We start from the raw sequence: 20,072 nt of genomic DNA, 5'->3' as shown, positions 1-20,072 counted from the left end.
ATCCTAGGGCCAATTGTCGTGCCATTCATCTGCCGCCATCACCTCATATTTCAGCATGATAATGCACTGCCCCATGATGCAAGGATCTGTGCACAATTCTTAGAAGCTGAAAATGTCCCAGTTCTTCCATGGCCTGCATACTCACCAGACATGTCACTCATTGAGCATGTTTGGGATGTTCTGACGTGTATGACAGCGTGTTCCAGTTTCCGCCAATATCCAGAAACTTTGCACAGTCATTGACAGACCTGCCAACCCTGTCCAACTTTTTAGAGTACCAGACGCGTGCGGCAAATTGGCGATTCAACTCGCAAATCTTGTGCAAAGGCATTTTAGAAGTGTCAGCTAATACCTGACACTCAGTCATTCTTCATCGCTCAGTCTTCTAAACTCCCGACTCCATTTAATGCCAAGATGTTTATATTTATTTTTGATTATACTTTTGTAATGCTTTTTGTGATGTGGATTATAATTACAGTTAGTCTCAAGTTGCGTGATCCTACAACTAATGGAACACAGAAAATACAACTAATGGGACACAGAATTAAATGTATAACACACTCGCACAAATGCGACCAGTAATTTTTCATATTTGAATTTAATCTCACACTAGCAAATGCACGTGAACTGCTGGTACTTTAGAGCCCACTGAATGTCCATCTTATGTTCGCTAAGGTTAGCTTGAAACAATTCGTGTTTACCTGTCCACAACACACAGTCGAAAAGGGATTTGTCCATGTGTTTACGTACAGCTGAAGGTCGGCAAACTCAGCATCACAACAAACAGGAGGAGGGGCAGACACGGGGTAGCTACATTGAATAATTATGGAGATCAATACACGTCCGTTGACACAACTCCGTACATGTCTGTGTGTTGCAGCTCGAGAATCGGGATGTTAGATTTACTCAGTGGATTTATGTTTTATTAAAAAAATATTTTTAAATAAGGCCCTATTCATTTCTGCGTACCTATAACGCGGATCTCGTACCTGCGTACATTGACAGAGAATTGTGTAGCTGGTACGCAAAATGTGTGCATGTTGGCAGGTCTGCATTGAAGAGGGAACAACATTCCACAGGCCACAATCAACAACCTGATCAACTCTACGTGAAGGAGATGTGTCGTGCTGCATGGGGCAAATGGTGGTCACACCAGATACTGACTGGTTTTCTGATCCACACCCCTACTTTTTTTTTTTAATCTTTGACCAACCGATGAATATCTGTATTCCCAGTAGGACTGGTCGACTGATTGGTCCATAGGCTGTTGGTCGACAGAGAATTTTTTTGTCTGGCAGTTGCAAAAAAATAATAATAATAATGTCACGTCTTGATTGACGCCTGTCTCAGTGGACTAAGCCATTGTGGAGGCCGCAGGGATGGCACATCAGTATCACCAGTACAACATTTACCTTTCATTTACATTTCTAATCTACAATGTTCGTTTGGTTACCGTCATTTCTGTTAATGCAATCAATATACATCATTCCAGTCTTTTACAGTTCTCATTGTTGGAGTGGACACGTTGTTTGCAGAGAGCACAACCTAGGCTACACTTGTGAGAAACAAGTTTGTTTATTTCATTCCAATTTATTCATTGTTTTGTTTGGAGTGTTCCTGGCAATCTTGAGGAAGGACGCACACCTGATTACACATAGAAGTAGGCCTAGGCTACCTGGCCTGTGCACAAATGTAGGCCTTAAATGTGCCCATTAGGGGATCCAATAGTATTTCTGATTGTCTTAACTCACCACCACTAATGACTTGTGGAGCTTCTCAAAGTAATTTTTCTTCACCTCAAACAGCAACTTGGCTGGACCAAATTGATACAATGTTTCAAGTTCCTTGCAGAGAGGCCATGCATAGCAAATTGTATTTATTCTTATCAGGATATTTTCTACCTGCAGGCTGCAGTGTTTTTATTTGTTAGCTTCATGTAGGCTATTTTTACATACCTGGCAATGGAAATAGAAGTTAGTTTTAGATTTGTAGAATTTTCATTTAGATTTAATTTTCATGAATCACATGACAATGATTTTGAGTTATGAAGACTTTATTATAAAATAAATGAAACTGTTCCACAAAAATGTGCATATGAAAATCATAACTGGCACGCAGATTTGTAGAAATGGTAAATTGGCACTTCAAATGGGAAAGGTTGCCAACCCCTGGTGTAGCCTATTACTGGCAACTTCGGCAGCGTAATGGCAGAATCTACAAAGGCCAGCAGCGCAGGAGAAGGTTGTTGATCTCTGCGTCCCTCTTGAGTCATTTGTGTGGTCTTAATTATTTAATCACAGTGTGCTTAAATCATCAGACATGCTCCGTAGCCTACATATAGTTGATTTTATTAAAACACATAGGGTGTGTTTATATATGGAAAAATACACATTTTTACATTTCGACCAGTCGATTGTTCCAAAGAACAGGGACAGCCCTAACTCCCAGTCATGTGAAATCCATAGATTAGGGCCTAATGAATATATTTCAATTTCCTGATTTCCTTATATGAACTGTAACTAAGTAAAATCTTTGAAATTGTTGCATGTTGCATTTATATTTTGTTTCAGTATAATAACTCACTGGGCCTGCAGCAGATACACTACTGGATACAATACACTAACTAGAGTTTTAAAGCCATCTTTCTGAATATAACATGCCAACAGCCACTTGGGATTGGTGAAAGGCAATGCACTTAAGAGGAGTTTGCACTTCTCCAATATGCAATTAACAGGAGTCGACTGTACGTACATTACCATGCCCAGGCTGAAGCAATAAGCTTAAGCTTCACAGAAATTATATTAAATATTAAATTGGTGATTATAAATGTAGTTTTGTTAGTCCTTATCATGGTGTTACATAGAAACATACTGCTTGTAAATATTGAATTGCTTGTTTTGAACACGGAAGATGTTGTGTTTGCCTTCAAAGTGCACTGATACAGTAAAATGGCATAGCTATTATCACCATAATCCAAGTATGTGAGTGACTGTCCCTATGCTGCTCATCTCATCTCCTGCACTCACCGCTGCTTGTTGTCTCTTCAGCTTGTTTCTGTACTCCAGCTCCTGCAGGTTCAGCTCAGTTAAAAGCATTGTTACAATACAAGAATACAAAGCTCATACCAAGAACTTCTTAGAAGAGAAAGACATTTTGTGGAGCGCAGCTTTGGTGTGTGGAGTGAACCACCTGCCAGAAAACAAATCAAAGTTGTTTTATTGTGGAAACCGAACTGAAATCCAAATACCAGCAGCTCAGAGCAGTGCGGGATTTCGTTTGATTTGATTATTTTAGTGGCTAATCCTAATTCTTTTAGTTTCTTCAGCTTCGGCTCTCTAGTTCGCTTAAGTAGCATTTATTCAAAGAGCTTCCACTGTCTTCTGTCAACTAACTTCTTCGTTTAAAAAGTAGAGGGAAAAAGTCACAGAATTGTATTCCACACATGCTTAGATGCATAATAAATGTAATTAAAATCAGGGATCACTACTTTATCGGTAAACAAGCAAAGGGAACAACAGCAGCGAAGAAGCCCCGAGGATGATGGGTAATTGCTTTCCCCTTGGCTGAAAGTCTCATTTTCTAATCTGAAAGGTTGTTGTTGTTGCGACACTCGGCTAAATCTAATGAGATTTCACACCCTTCCTCCGCGAGTGGATAATCCATCAATCTGGAAGTCATCGGCATGTGAGCAGGAGAAGACGCCAGAGTGACGCTAGAGTAGATACAGCTCCGTCAAGGGGGGAGAGGAGTCCCCCATAACGAGTTTGGGAACAAGGGAGAGGGAGGTGTAGGCGGGGAGGCCCAAGTCGCTGTAACTAGTTAGTGTAAACCCCGCCGAGGCCCCAAATTGTGGAACTAGTCAATGTAGTCCCCGCTGAGGCCCCAAGTCGTGGAAATAGTCAGTGTAGACCCCGCTGAGGTCCCAAGTTGTGTAACTAGTCAGTGTGGACATCGCTGAGGCAACAAGTCGTGGAACTAGTCAGTGTAGACCCCGCTGAGGCCCCAAGTCATGTAACTAGTCAGTGTAGACCCCGCTGAGACCCCAAGTCGTGGAACTAGTCAGTGTAGACCCCGCTGAGGCCCCAAGTCGTGTAACTAGTCAGTGTAGACCCCGTTGAGGCCCCAACTCGTGTAACTAGTCAGTGTAGACCCAGCTGAGGCCCCAAGTTGTGTAACTAGTCAGTGTGGACATCGCTGAGGCAACAAGTCGTGGAACTAGTCAGTGTAGACCCCGCTGAGGCCCCAAGTCATGTAACTAGTCAGTGTAGACCCCGCTGAGACCCCAAGTCGTGTAACTAGTCAGTGTAGACCCCGTTGAGGCCCCAAGTTGTGTAACTAGTCAGTGTGGACATCGCTGAGGCAACAAGTCGTAGAACTAGTCAGTGTAGTCCCCGCTGAGGCCCCAAGTCGTGGAAATAGTCAGTGTAGACCCCACTGAGGCCCCAAGTCGTGTAACTAGTCAGTGTAGACCCCGCTGAGGCCCCAAGTCGTGGAAATAGTCAGTGTAGACCCCACTGAGGCCCCAACTCGTGTAACTAGTCAGTGTAGACCCAGCTGAGGCCCCAAGTTGTGTAACTAGTCAGTGTGGACATCGCTGAGGCAACAAGTCGTGGAACTAGTCAGTGTAGACCCCGCTGAGGCCCCAAGTCATGTAACTAGTCAGTGTAGACCCCGCTGAGACCCCAAGTCGTGGAACTAGTCAGTGTAGACCCCGCTGAGGCCCCAAGTCGTGTAACTAGTCAGTGTAGACCCCGTTGAGGCCCCAAGTCGTGTAACTAGTCAGTGTAGACCCCGCTGAGGCCCCAAGTCGTGTAACTAGTCAGTGTAGACCCCACTGAGACCCCAAGTCGTGTAACTAGTCAGTGTAGACCCAGCTGAGGCCCCAAGTTGTGTAACTAGTCAGTGTGGACATCGCTGAGGCAACAAGTCGTAGAACTAGTCAGTGTAGTCCCCGCTGAGGCTCCAAGTCGTGGAACTAGTCAGTGTAGACCCCGCTGAGGCCCCAAGTCATGGAGCTAGCCAGTTTAGACCCCGCTGAGCTACAGGACTGTTTTGCTAGCACAGACTGTAATATATTCTGGGATTCTTCCGATGGCATTGAAGAGTACACCACATCAGTCATTGGCTTCATCAATAAGTGCATCCCTACAGTGACTGTACGTAAATACCCCAACCGGAAGCCATGGAATACAGGCAACATCCGCACCGAGCTAAAGGGTAAAGCTGCCGCTTTCAAGGAACGGGACTCTAACCCGGAAGCTTATAAGAAATCCCGCTATGCCCTCCGACGAACCAGCAAACAGGCAAAGCATCAATACAGGACTAAGATTGAATCGTACTACACCGGCTCCGATGCTCGTCAGATGTGGCAGGGCTTGCAAACTATTACAGACTACAAAGGGAAGCTTTGAGGCAAGTAACACAAACATGCATGAGAGCATCAGCTGTTCCCGATGAATGTGTGATCACGCTCTCCGCACCCGATGTGCGTAAGACCTATAAACAGGTCAATATTCACAAGGCCGCAGGGCCAGACGGATTACCAGGATGTGTACTCTGAGCATCCACTGACAAGTGTCTTCACTGACATTTTCAACCTCTCCCTGTCCCAGTCTGTAATACCAACATGTTTCAAGAAGACCACCATAGTCCCTGTGCCCAAGAACACTAAGGTAACGTGCCTAAATTACTACTGACCCTTAGCACTCACGTCTGTAGCTATGAAGTGCTTTGAAAGACTGGTCATGGCTCACATCAACACCATTATCCCAGAAACCCTAGACCAACTCCAATTTGCATACCGCCCCAACAGATCCATAGATGATGCAATATTGCACTCCACACTGCCCTTTCACACCTGGACAAAAATGCTATTCATTGACTACAGCTCAGCGTTCAACACCATAGTGCCCTCAAAGCACATCAATAAGCTAAGGACCCTGGGACTAAACACCTCCCTCTGCAACTGGATCCTGGACTTTCTGATGGGCCGCCCCCAGGTGGTAAGGGTAGGTAACAACACATCCGCCACACTGATCCTCAACACGGGGGCCCCTCAGGGGTGCATGCTCAGTCCCCTCCTGTACTCCCTGTTCACTCATGACTGCACGGCCAGGCACGACTCCAACACCATCATTAAGTTTGCCGATGACACAACAGTGGTAGGCCTGAGGTCAGGGAGGAGGTCAGAGACCTGGCTGTGTAGTGCCAGGACAACAACCTCTCCCTCAACGTGATCAAGACAAAATAGATGATTGTGGACTACAGAAAAAGGAGGATCGAGCACGCCCCCCTTCTCATCGACGGGCCTGTAGTGGAGCAGGTTGAGAGCTTCAAGTTCCTTGGCGTCCACATCATCAACAAACTAAAATGGTCCAAGCACACCAAGACAGATGTGAAGAGAGCACAACAAAACCTATTCGGAAGCCACTATTCGGAAGCCACTCCTTAGTAAAAGGCAGCCCAATGACAGCCCAATTGGAGTTTGCCAAAAGGCACCTAAAGGACTCTCAGACCATGAGAAACAAGATTCTCTGGTCTGACGAAACCAAGATTGAACTCTTTGGCCTGAATGCCAAGCATTACGTCTAGAGGAAACCTGGCACTATCCCTACGGTGAAGCATGGTGGTGGCAGCATCATGCTGTGGGGATGTTTTTTAGTGGCAGGGACTGGGAGACTAGTCAGAATCGAGGGAAAGATGAACAGAGCAAAGTACAGAGAGATCCTTGATGAAAACCAGCCATAGCCCAGAACTGAACCCCAAAAAAACATCTCTAGAGAGATATGAAAATAGCTAAGCAGCGACGCTCCCCATCCAATCTGACAGAGCTTGAGAGGATCTGCAGAGAAGAATGGGAGAAACTCCCCAAATGCAGGTGTTCCAAGCTTGTAGCGTCATAACCAAGTAGACTTGAAACTGTAATCACTGCCAAAGGTGCTTCAACAAAGTACTGAGTAAAGGGTCTGAATACCTATGTAAATGTGATATTTCAGTTTTTTATTATTAATACATTTGCAAAATTTCTAAAAAAACATTGTTTTGCTTTGTCCTCATGGGGTATTGTGTTAAGATTGATGAGGGGGAAAAAAATATTTAATCAATTTTAGAATAAAGCTGTAACGTAACAAAATGTGGAAAAGGTCAACGGGTCTGAATACTTTCCCGAATGCACTATATATATACACCCAGTGAAGGCAAATAACCTTCAGTGTTCTTTGTACCCCAGAGTGTAATGGGGATTTTAGAAAACAACAGCTAACAAAAGCTAACCCAGTCATATCAATCCCTTTTAATTTGTTCCAACTGTTTTGCATTGACGTTTAAATTAATGATGCATCTGTATAATTTTGCCATTTTGAAAAATGTCTCTGTGCTGTTGCAAACTAAATGCTAGCTAGATGCAAGAGGAAATCATGTTTAATAAAAGCATACAGTCTTAGATTAAAAAAAGGGGTTCTATATAGAACCTTTTGGTCAATTCAAAATATAACTGCTATTCAAAAACAAACTGCCATTCGAGCATGACCACACAAGAGGACGCTGGTTAAACCAACTTGCAAGTAGCCTACCAATAAAGACATTATTTTTTCAATGTATTAAGGTAAGCAACGTTGATTATTTAATTCAAATATATGTAGCAAACTAACTTAGCTAGCTAAAAACTGTTAAATCCCAGTGAATTGAAATTCAGAAATCATGTGACTAAACTAAACAAAAAGAAGAAACAGTACTGTGAAGCAAAGATAAATGATATAAAGAAAGCTTTGGAGCACCTTACATTAAACTTTGGGCAAAAAGACAAACTTGGCTCCATCATTCATTGAATCAGATGGCTCATTCGTCACAAAACCCACTGATATTGCCAACTACTTCAATGATTTTTTCATTTGTAAGATTAGTAAATTTAGACATAACATGCCAGCAACAAACGGACGATGTTGTCACTCCTTTTGGCCGTCTCTTCAATCTAAGCCTACAGGAAAGTGTGTTCCCTCAGGCCTGGAGAGAAGCAAAAGTCATTGCGCTACCCAAGAATAGTAAAGCACTGTTTACTGGCTCAAACAGCTGACCAATCAGCCTTTTACCAACCCTCAGTAAACTATAAGATAAAACTGTGTTTGATCAGATACAATGCTATTTATTATTGGAGCCAAAGCACAGAGAATCTGGCTGCACATTTTAAATCACGGGCAATAAAGGTAAAACACCAGGTAAAAACACCAGGTAAAAACACCAGGTAAAAACACCAGGTAAAAACACCAGGTAAAAACCTAGGTGTCATTTTAGATTCTGAACTCAGTTTTGAATCACACATTAGGGATGTGACAAAAATAGCTTTTTACCACCTGAGGAACATTGACAAACTGCAGCTGTTTCTATCTCAGGCTGATACAGAGAGACTCATCCATGCTTTTATTACAAGCTGGTTTGACTACTGCAACGCTCTCCTGTCTGGTTTATCCAAGAAAGCCATTGGTCAACTGCAAAACAAACAGATTGCTGCAGCAAAGGTATTGACCAAGACCAGATGGAAAGCACACATTACACCGGTTTTAAAGTCTCTGCACTGGCTGCCTGTGACATTTAGAATACATTTTAAGATTATTCAATTGGATTTTAAATCAACCCATGATTGTGCACCCCAAAACATATCAGGCATGCTTTTGAGATATGTACCAAGTAGGTCCCTCAGGTCCTCTGGCACTGGCCTTTTAACTATCCCAAAGCCTAAGACCAAGAGGCATGGAGAGTCAGCCTTTAGTTACTATGCCTCCAGCCTCTGGAATAGCCTGCCAGAGAATCTGGGGGGAGGGGGGGGGGGGGCATATTTGAAAGAGATCTTAAAACACACCTTTTTCGCTTTGCGTTTCCTTCGGGTGCTTTTGTAGTTGTTTAGTTGTTATTATTATTATTTTGTTTTTTTATCCTCATGTTTGTTGTGTAGTTTTTATTATTATTATTTTGGTTTTTTATCCTCATGTTTGTTGTGTAGTTTTTATTTTCTTCCTGTGAAGCGCATTATGTTACATTCATGTCTGAAACGTGCTATATAAATAAAGCTTGATTTGATTTGATTCACAGTAAACTAATTAACAACAGATATTCAACACGTTCATAGCGAAGGGCATTCAACATGTACGGCACTTACACAAATGACTGATGATTGGCTGAGAGAAATTGATCATAAAAAGTTGGGGCTGTTTTGTTAGACTTCAGTGCAGGTTTTGACATTCTAGATCATAATATGCTGAAACTTGTGTGTTATGGCTTTACATCCCTGCTATATTGTGGATGGAGAGTTACCTGTCTAACAGAACACAGAGGTTGTCCTTTAATGGAAGCCTCTGCAACATAACCCTGGTAGAGTTAAGCATTCCCCAGGGCAGGTGTCTAGACCCTTTACTTTTTTCAATCTTTACTAATGACCTGCCACTGGCTCAACACTCGACATGTCAGCTACCACAGCAAGTGAAATCACTGCAACACTTAACAAAGAGCTGCAGTCAGTTCCAGAATGGATGGCGAGAAATAAGTGAGTCCTAAATATTTCAAAAACTAAAAGCATTGTATTTGGGACAAATCATTCACTAAACCCTGAATCTCAACTAAATATTGTAATAAATAATGTAGAAATTGAGCAAGTTGAGAAGACTAAACTGCTTGGTGTAGGGCTGACCCCATTTAGTCAACTGGTCGATTGTTTGGTCGACCAAGATTTCTTTAGTCGAGCAGTCACTTTTATACATTTTTTTGGTGCTAAATGAAGCAGCATATTGGGATGGAGAATAAAGCGGCGGAGGCACCAGCAGGAGAGATGAGGAAACAGCCCTTACCTAAAGCCCTATTGGGATTGGATTCCTTTTACTGGGGGTGGTCGGGTAATGTCATTATGTGCACAAGCACAAAACACCACATCTGTAATTGTAATTTTAGTGCTGTCCAAATCTGCCATGTCAGTAATAGTAGTTTGATCAAGAAAAAAATAACTGATTCAATAAATTGAATGAGTGCTGCCCATAACTTTATATGAAGGGCCTACATCTTCCAACTTTCACAGTGAATGCTTTTGTTCATATGTTTTGTGCGTATGAATTTAATATTGCCAAATGCATCAGTAAAAAATATTGCGCCTATTTAATGTTACCCTTGCTGTTAATAGATCGCAAAGCAGCATACAACTGACCTAAATGGTTGGAAATGATAAGTTAATTTATGCATCCATAGCCTTAAAACGCATCTCAAGTGCACATCTGAAGGCTGGGGGGCATTTAGGATGTCTACTGTGGATCACTAAAATATCCTAATGATTATGATCACACTTCCTCAATTCAAATATTATGGCGACACGATACCAAAGATGGTTTGGTTTGTTTAAGAAACTTGGGAACCAAGCTGGAGATATCAGTGTGGCCCCATCGCCTGGACTTGTTAGCAAAAAAAAATACTGTTTAAGAGTAGTAGCCATAATTCATAAATGGCACCATAGAGGGCTCTATTTGGAACCATTTTGGTTCAGTGAAGAAGATCCTCTAGGGTTCTGATTTTTTTTTAAACGTATAAAAAGGGTTCTATATAGAACTTTTAGGTGTGCCATATATGAAGCATGCGATAGAACCCTTTTTGGTTCTATAAGGAACCTTTTTTTCTAAGCGTGTAGTGAACAGTGGGCCTAACTAAACTAACTAACTATCTGACTCACCTCCAGCTTGTTGTGTCTGGGTCTGTAGTGAACAGTAGGCCTAACTAACTAGCCTAACTAGTCTAACTAGCCTAACTAACTGACTCACCTCCAGCTCGTGCTGCACCATGTCGAAGGAGTCGTCAGAGTAGTAGACCTCCTGGATGTTGTTAATGATCTCCTGCTCTGCCTGGGGGTCGATGGGCTGCTCCCTCATCTCCCTCAACTCCTCCTGAGATATCAGAGAGAGGTGGGGTGGGGGAGAGAGGTGGTGAGAAAGGGAGAGCGGGTAGAGAGAGAAATAGATGCATCAGTAAGGTCATTAACACTCCAGCGGGAAACACCGGGCGGTTGCTGGGACACCCTTGTGGGAAGGAAGGAAGCTGGAGCTCTGTGAGAGAAGAGAACTCTCTATAATGTATCTGGGAACCAGCGGAGGATCTATTGATTTCTCAGAGCTCATCCATTGGGCTGATTAACCTTCACAACACCTATTGCACCACATCTACACCAGAGATATAGTGTCTGCCAGCTAGGCCTATATCACATCCACACCAGAGATATAGGGACTGCCAGCTAGGCCTATATCGCATCCACACCAGAGATATAGGGTCTGCCAGCTAGGCCTATATCGCATCCACACCAGAGATATAGGGTCTGCCAGCTAGGCCTATATCACATCCACACCAGAGATATAGTGTCTGCCAGCTAGGCCTATATCACATCCACACCAGAGATATAGGGTCTGCCAGCTAGGCCTATATCACATCCACACCAGAGATATAGGGTCTGCCAGCTAGGCCTATATCACATCCACACCAGAGATATAGGGTCTGCCAGCTAGGCCTATATCACATCCACACCAGAGATATAGGGACTGCCAGCTAGGCCTATATCACATCCACACCAGAGATATAGTGTCTGCCAGCTAGGCCTATATCGCATCCACACCAGAGATATAGGGTCTGCCAGCTAGGCCTATATCGCATCCACACCAGAGATATAGGGTCTGCCAGCTAGGCCTATATCACATCCACACCAGAGATATAGGGTCTGCCAGCTAGGCCTATATCACATCCACACCAGAGATATAGGGTCTGCCAGCTAGGCCTATATCACATCCACACCAGAGATATAGGGTCTGCCAGCTAGGCCTATATCACATCCACACCAGAGATATAGGGTCTGCCAGCTAGGCCTATATCACATCCACACCAGAGATATAGGGTCTGACAGCTAGGCCTATATCACATCCACACCAGAGATATAAGGTCTATTTTCTGCCTAGAGAAAATAGCCTCAAAACCATATTTTTCAAGTAAAAGTGAGACACTTCAGAGAGGGACAAGTACCTACCACCCGTGTGAATGCATGCTGTGCAGCTCTGCCACATTTTAGGCTGGGTAGAAAAAACAGAGAGTGTGTGGGTGAGCAGAGCGTAGGAGCTCAGCATCCCTAGTGGGGGGGTGGGTGGGAAATTATGGAGGGTAGGAGGGAGGCGTGTGGGTGGGTGGGAAATGATGGAGGGAGGGAAGGATAGAGGTTGAATGAGTCATCGCTCGCTGATAAAGACAGAGAAAAAAAACGACAAGAAAAAGACAGACATCCAAATTGACAGGAAGTGAGCTGCGTCTCTCAGAAAACTCCAGGTCGATAGAGCCCTTCTCTCAACTCTCTTTTTTCCTCCCTCTCTTTCTCCCTCTCTCTCTTTAAAAAGGTATAGAAGACAACTAAATCAACCTAACTGAATGACTCATTAAGAGGCTCCACTCTGCTTCAGAGACACAAACACAACTCAAACCTTCCCCCTGAACCCTGTAGAGCAGAGGCTCTTAGAACACTCACAACCATCATCAAGCTTTGATCACATTTACTTTGATGGGTTAAAACCAAACAATGAGACCTCCTCCGTTCAAATTAAAAAGGTTCATCATCGTGCAGATCCTCCTCAATATGGGCAGAAAGGGAAATTAAAAAGCCATTTGCACCGAAAAGTAGGCTGCTTAATGAGCCTTATCAAAGGCTGTTCAAAAGATGAAGTGGTTATTGAATGCAGAGAGCAAATCAAGCAGCAGACAAAGGGGTTCCTTTTTTAGTGAGTGTCAGAAGCAACAATACCAAGTGACTAAGTGGGAGAGGAATGTGTTTGTTTGCATGTGTGCGTTCGATTATTTCCTCAATCAATTCACATTCTACTCAAGCAATAATTATTAAAACAATGTCATTGTCATGATGAGAGCAATTATGAATATTCATTCATCCCTAGCTTAATTGGTCATCATACTGTATGTCCTCATCTGTTCCTGAGCAATGGGTTAACTAGTGTCATCTAACGGGATATCAAAGAGAATCAGAGGCCATGTTGTGAGCGGTGTTCTGAGATTATCCCGCTGACCTATCCATCACAAGCAAAACCCACAATAACAACATCAATTTGATTCGTTTCAGCACTTGCAAGGAGGACTATGATAAATAAACTCAATACAACGCTATTAGCATATTGTACACCGACTTTCTATTCGATTGAATGTCAAAAGACCTAGATAAATGGCTTTTTCAACAACAATAATTTATTCATTTCATAATAATTATTAAAGTTTTCCAGAAGCTTCCCTTGTTTCTTCTAGTCAGTTTGATGTAAATGGTTAAGATGCTCTTTTTCCACAGCCCCAAAGTCAAAAATGGCAATATCATAAAAATTCAATTTTTGGTCTTAATTTAAAGGTTAGGGTTGGCATAAGGTTAGCATTGTGGTTAAGGTTAGGGTGAAGGTTAGGTTAAAAATCACATTTTAAGAAGATAAAGTGAAGAATTAGGCAGAGGTTTATGACTTTGTGGCTGTGGTAACTCCTGAAAACCAAGACTTTGTGGCTGTGGTAACTCCTGAAAACCAAGACGTTGAGCTTTGCAGTACACATGATGTCAGAGGGACACCTAGTGGTGGATAAGAGAACTAGCCTACATGGAACTGGGTGCATTCGAATAATCTCTCCTTTCTCCTGAAGTATGCACTTGTTCACTTCCTCTTATGGACTTGAAAGATATATGGAAACTACCTCTTGCAGATGCCATCACCAATCCAATGCTTTAAGTGAACAAGTGTTCATTTCAGGAGGAAGGAGAGATTATTTGGATGCATATACAATGAGCTTGAAATAAGTGAATTGTAATCAATGGCAATGCCCGTCGCTTCATGCTACTGTGGAGCCTAGATTAAATGTCAGTGAATTATTTGAGTTCCCACAAAAGCATCTCTTAAAATGTAGTAGGGAAGAAAAGGTTTTGAGTAAAAAAAAAAAAAAGAAGAATATCAAAGGAATTCTATTATATTGTCTCAGCTGCTTCGTCAGAGAAGTGAGTTGAGTAGGTCATACACATAAAGAGCCCCAGAAAAGGCAAGAGGCATAACAGTTTGAGGGCTACAAAGAGAGATACCTGCAACAATAACACTTATCTGTCAGCGAGAAAGAACTGACCTCCTTTAAAGGAATATGCCTACATCCCAAACAGCACTCTATTCCCTTTGTAGTGCACTACTTTTAAACAGGGCCCATTTGGGATGCAGGAGCCTACAATAGTCTAGATCTGAAAGCCAGCCTCACTGTGTGAAGGAGTAGGATGAAGATGCCCCTAAACACTGATCTGAGGTCAGTTTTGAAAAGAACAAGCATGTGGAGAAAGACAGAATTTGCAGATAACAATCAGTATTGCCACTTCCGTTCCTAGACATGTGAAATGACTGTAGCCATCTCACTCAATGTCATGACAAATGTCAAGAGAGCAGAAACAGACTAAAACCCAGGCTAGCAAAGCCTTGTACGGTCACACTAATCCTAAAATGGCAACCTTCTGACCCGCTGCTCCCAGCAGGTACTGGATAAATTAATCTAGACCCGCCCATCGATCATTCTCTAACTTATCTGGGTCTTCATTGGATGGCAGCATCCGTCAATCAAACTCAGCAGCACTCCTCTTCCCTAGAGATAGCCAGATGCTACTACACCAGGGGGGAGATTAATGGTTTGATCCACAGCCAAACCAGTTTGAGCTATGTGAATAGTATGGTTTGAACTCCCTAATGTATGGAAATCCCCCCCACATCTTGGTTTGACCCTCTTCTCCAAGCAGCAATGCCAAGTCATACATACTCCCTGGAACAGGTGTATGTGGGTGTAAATGGGTGGATACTAAAAGATGAACATGTTTTCCCTCTCTCCTTCATAGCACATTGAAGCCCACATGTCGACTAACACACGGCCTCTGCAGAAGTCAGGGCATGTATACTTCTTGCGCGTCGCTGAGCAGAGCTGTTGTGAAGGAAGTGAGTTTGTGTTTATGCTGGACCTCCCACCCTCACCTCCAGTCAACCAATCATGTCAATGCGGAGCTATACGGAGTCCTCCGCATTGTTACAACATTTGGGAGGCGCACGGCGATGCAGTACCGAGCTCGATTTGGCTTCTGCATGCCTCCGCAATTGCATCACACCATCAATACGGCACCGCCGACCACATTTTCAGATCAAGCATAAATTGTCTCTAAGCCTTATAGGTGATAAATGGTGTTCAAAGTTCCATTAGAGGCAAGAGAGAGGCAATCCTATCAACCACCTAACATGCTTGGAAAAAGCCTTGACTCTTTCAGAAGCAGGAAGCCTACATTGTTCAATATATAGTAAAGTACCAGGATGTAATCCAGTTAGTCCACCAGCAGCTGATCACTATTAGAGAGTCAGGAAAGACGTTATAGAGCTTTGCCTTAATCATGTTACCTTTTCCCTTGGCTTTCTTTCACCGACTGATTACGCTGCATACAAATGCATGTTCTTATCTTAATGTGACATGTTGAAATCAGTTCCTGTAAGAAGCCGTATGACGTCAACAGCATTTTTCACTACTAGGATTGTAGACTAGGCTCTATGTCCACATTCAAAGGTACAAGAAAAATGTAAGCTAAAACGTATTTGTTTGTGAAGTAGGCTAGCTTAAGTGTTGTTTTGTGTCATGTGCCTCTGTGTTTAGGCTGACTAGACTCTAATGAATGGATATGTTTCCTAAACAGACAGTCTTTTTGAAGGGACAGCATTGAAGCATCTCTTTCAGCGCTGCCTTGTTCTACCCTAAAACGAAGGTCAAGGACAAAGATGAACAGAACACCTTTTCAAGCAGTTGATTTGGTGTAGTTTTCTTTATGTGCAAATGAAAGGATGGTGTAGGATTTTTTTAATTTATAATCCACTCCAACAACAGCATTAAAATGCAAGTAGGGCCTATGGGCCCTGGACAAATGTAGGGCAAATATAGTGCACTATAAACTGAATAGGTTACCATTTGGGGGCAGACACTGCCTATGCGTTCAATGTGACATCATTCACATAGGCTAAACCTTGACAGCCAAAATGGATCTATACCTTTGAGCAGTCGGCAGTCACCGACCCACACAGACAGGAGAAAATGAACTGTGGAAGTTAATAACAGGCTCAGAACAGAGGAAATTAAATGTCTTGTTGAATCAACATCACCTGTATGTCAGGTAATGGGGTTGGTCCCATTCCAAGTTCTATTCAGCTGGAGCTTAAACAGCAAAGTCAAAGGAAAGTGGCTGATGCGGCTCCTGAAGAGTGACTAACATTATAAACAGGGCATTGTGACATTCTTTGCTTCAAGCAGCGCTCTTGACAAATTGAATTCGAACAAGTGGCTAATGACTGCCCCTCATGGCTAACAGCGACTGATTGCATTTTCTAAGCAATGGCTCACTCTCCCGTCCAAAACGCTGAAATACTGTCTCAGCAGGACAGCTAGCCTATACATTATCCTGATTGCGGTGCTTGACATGAGGACTGGTGAATGACCAACCTCAATCTTTCTGACACTTGGCTTCTCTGTAGTGTGATGTAGGACAATGATGTAACAAACCTTGAAGGACTAGAGACATATGATAAGGCAGCTCAATGTGAATGTGATGTACGCCTGAAAGACAGTGGTTACATAAAGCATGTGACTCCTAAAGTGTTTCTTACTTTAGCAAATTGCCGTAAGTCTGCAGGAGACCCTGGCTAAATGTAAGACTGAAATGTAACAGCCTTCCGCTTCTATGTGTTCTCAACCTGAGCTGTTCATTCAAAGGATATGTTGTGACACAAATCAACACTCATATTGCATGTCATACAGTCCTCTAGTGCTAGGTTACAGTGACAAATGAAAATGCTAAGAATTACAGGTAACCAACAATGATTTAATGTAGAAATGTACAGGAACGTAAACAGTCTATTGGAAGTAACTACCATACTGAGGGAGAGGTATCTGTTTTAGGTCAGTAGCTAAAAAACTGAAACTGTTTCAATTGTGGATAGCTGGGAGTAACACTATATATTATACATAACTGTACAGTTAGGTGGTTTATTGGTTAACAGTAATGCCAACGACTGTCTGAATGCAGTGAAATGAAATAGCATCCGAGAGCTCTACTAAATTGAGCTTCATACAAATGGAATTATTATACATCTCTGAAGAGAACTTACATTGCTTGAGATCCTGAAGTTCTCCACAAGGCTGAGGTCTGCCATGCTCTTCTGTGGGCTTGTCAGACCCTGTCAACAAGAACAAGGATGAAGTGGGTAGCTTACGGCAGACAGGTTTAGCTAGCTGTATACTGTGTGCAGCAATCAATAGACAAAACGCCCCTTGGCTGAAGTCACACTGGTGAGTTACCGTCTGTGGTGTTGACCTGTAGTCGTTATCTGAGTACTAGGTGTTTGTGAAGTGTATGCCACAGACTGACACATAGATAGTACTGCATATTATGACTCTGCTAGCTAGCTAGCTGGCTAAAGGCAACAAGATACAGATACGTATCTCAAGAATGTCTGTAACTGATAGGCCCTGCTATTCATGTAAGCTAGCTAGATAGTAGCAAGCTGACATTACCTTGCTGCAAGGTGAGAACTTCCATGTCCATTGTTTTCCTCTAAACGTTACTTGCTGCTGGCTAATGATAAACTTCTCAGTCACTCAGAGCACCGCTGTACCTTGCTAGCGAGAAAGCTAGCTCGCTAACTAACATGCTTCCTCCTAAAGGAGCTGTCAATCCAGCAGATTGTAACATCTCTGTAAAAGATACTGTAACCTACCTCGGTGTAAAAAATCACCAAAAATCTTAAGGCTGTGAATGATCTTAATTTGAACCCTGTAACTGAATCTGTCCAAAAAAAATCCTCATGTTTAGGAAGGGATTTAAGTCTTCAAGGAAGGGTGCTTTTATCCAAAGCTGAGGGGCTATCTCGTGCATCCTATCTTGTTTCACCTATTAACATTCCCAAATCCACTTGCTGTACCTTAGATCGGTTATTGTACAACTTCATATGGAAAAACAAGCCACATAAGATAAAAAGAGATGTTATCACCAACAGGGTTTGTGATGGCGGTCTAAATGTCTTAGACTTCACTCTCTTCAATCAGATATCAAAGGTCAACTGGGTTAAAAGGTACATAAAAAATCCTTATAGTTTCTGGAATATTATACTTCATTTTGTTTTTCAGAAGTTCGGAGGGCTTAATTTTTTACTACAATGTCCATATATTGTGGGTAAACTTCCTGTGAAATTGGCGGCTTTTCACAAGCAGGCTTTAATGTGCTGGGCTTTGCTGTATAAACACAACTTTTCACCTCATAAATGTTTTATATGGAACAATGGGTCGATATTACATAAAAACAAGATGTTATTTTACCGTAACTGGTTCTCAAAAAACGTTGTCCTTTGTCAGCCAATTAGTTCATATTAGTGGGACTCTATTTACGTGGAGAGAATTTGTGGAAAGATACAACTTTGAGGTTTCAAGCAAGGAATATGACACTGTTATTAAAGCTATACCTAGTGGGATAAAAACATTACTTCAGAATAATGCATATTTTGGAATATCTCCGATTGTAAGCGATATTCAGGTGAATGGCATAGGTCTACTAGATACGAAATTAAACAATCTTTTATTAAGGGATATTTTCTACAGGAAGTCTATTCCCTCTGCGATATTTTGTTGGGCTTCATCGTTTGATGTAAACTGGCGTCGTGCTTGGCTCACTCCACACAAATGTATGGTGACCAATAAAGTAAAGGAGATCTCCTTTAAGATTATCCATAGATTCTATCCGTGTAGTAGCTTGATTTCTAAATATATACCTGATGTTACCAGTGAATGCAGTTTTTGTGAACTAGAAACTGAATCTATTGAACACTTATTCTGTCATTGTTTATATAGTGAAGTGTTCTGGACTGTTGTAAAACTATATCTTGGCCTAAAATTGCATACAACCATTGAAATTTCTTAGTTTGACATATTATTTTACTACACTGATTCCACAATTGAACGTGAGTATGTCATAAATCTCTTTATTTTATTAGGAACATTTTTCATACACAAATCAACATTTATGAAGAAAAAGCCCCTTTTCTTAATTTTTTTATCTGATTTGGAAAACTATTTAGAGGCATTAAAAGGTATACACAACAAAATATTTAAAAAATGTATTCGCTACATGTCTGTATTTGAATTGATATAATGTGGATTTGTGTTTTTTTGTTTTTTTGTCCTCTTATTTATTTGTGGAATCCCTCTGGCTGTTATGTTTATGTTTTGCATGTTACTGTTAAATAAAAATTAAATAAAAAAATTAAATACATGCTTCCTCCTTCAATGAGACAGCAATCTATCTTAACTGGGATCTTGTTCTGTGGTTTAAATAGACCAAGATCATCGTTACCAAGTATATTGTTATCGGATCAGATGTCAACTGCAGTGCAAGCTAGCTAACGTTACATGGCTAACATTCTACGGCTGTGTCAGTGCAAGGCGTTTGACAGGCTTCGGGGACTTTGTTCACTTACCTGCCGGGCCATAAGTGACTTTATCTTCTGCATCGTAAAATAACGTTTTGTCCAACAGATAACCGGTTCATTTTAGATGATAATGCTTTACTATCAACGTTTCAGCTCCTGCTCTCCGCGAGAGAGAGGCCATGTAAGTTATCTATCACGTTATTATTTCTTGCTAGATGTGGGAAGTGTAGTTCAATGGGTGCTACAGAGTGTGACGTTTTTACCTCATGCTGTCAAAAACAGTAATTTGTTTATTTTCTATTTCAGTTTTCTACAAAAAAATGTGTGTGAGGTTGTTTATTGAATGCAGTTCCAGCAGAGTAGAAGTGAATGTTAACCCACAGGTTTAGAACAAATATGGATGTAATAAACCCTTTATTGAAGATCAGGCCATTTCCATTTACTAAAGCCACATACTGTACTGTGCCTCCAGTCCTGTGGCTACTGCCGTTCCTGTGGTTACTGCCATTCCTGTGGCTTTCCAGAATTGTAAAGCAGAAGGTTAACTATACAATT

At 42.0% G+C, this 20,072-nt stretch overlaps 1 pseudogene; it reads right to left on the bottom strand.

Moving 5' to 3' along the window:
• Positions 1 to 19,598, bottom strand: part of LOC120022593 — a 282,457-nt pseudogene extending 262,859 nt beyond the window's left edge.
• Between the last annotated feature and the right edge of the window lie 474 nt (positions 19,599 to 20,072).

This window comes from Salvelinus namaycush, chromosome 27 (assembly GCF_016432855.1).
Source record: "Salvelinus namaycush isolate Seneca chromosome 27, SaNama_1.0, whole genome shotgun sequence".
Classification (NCBI taxonomy): Eukaryota; Metazoa; Chordata; class Actinopteri; order Salmoniformes; family Salmonidae; genus Salvelinus; species Salvelinus namaycush.
Note: the sequence above shows the minus strand (reverse complement) of the source record. Positions and strands in the feature narration are given on the sequence as shown.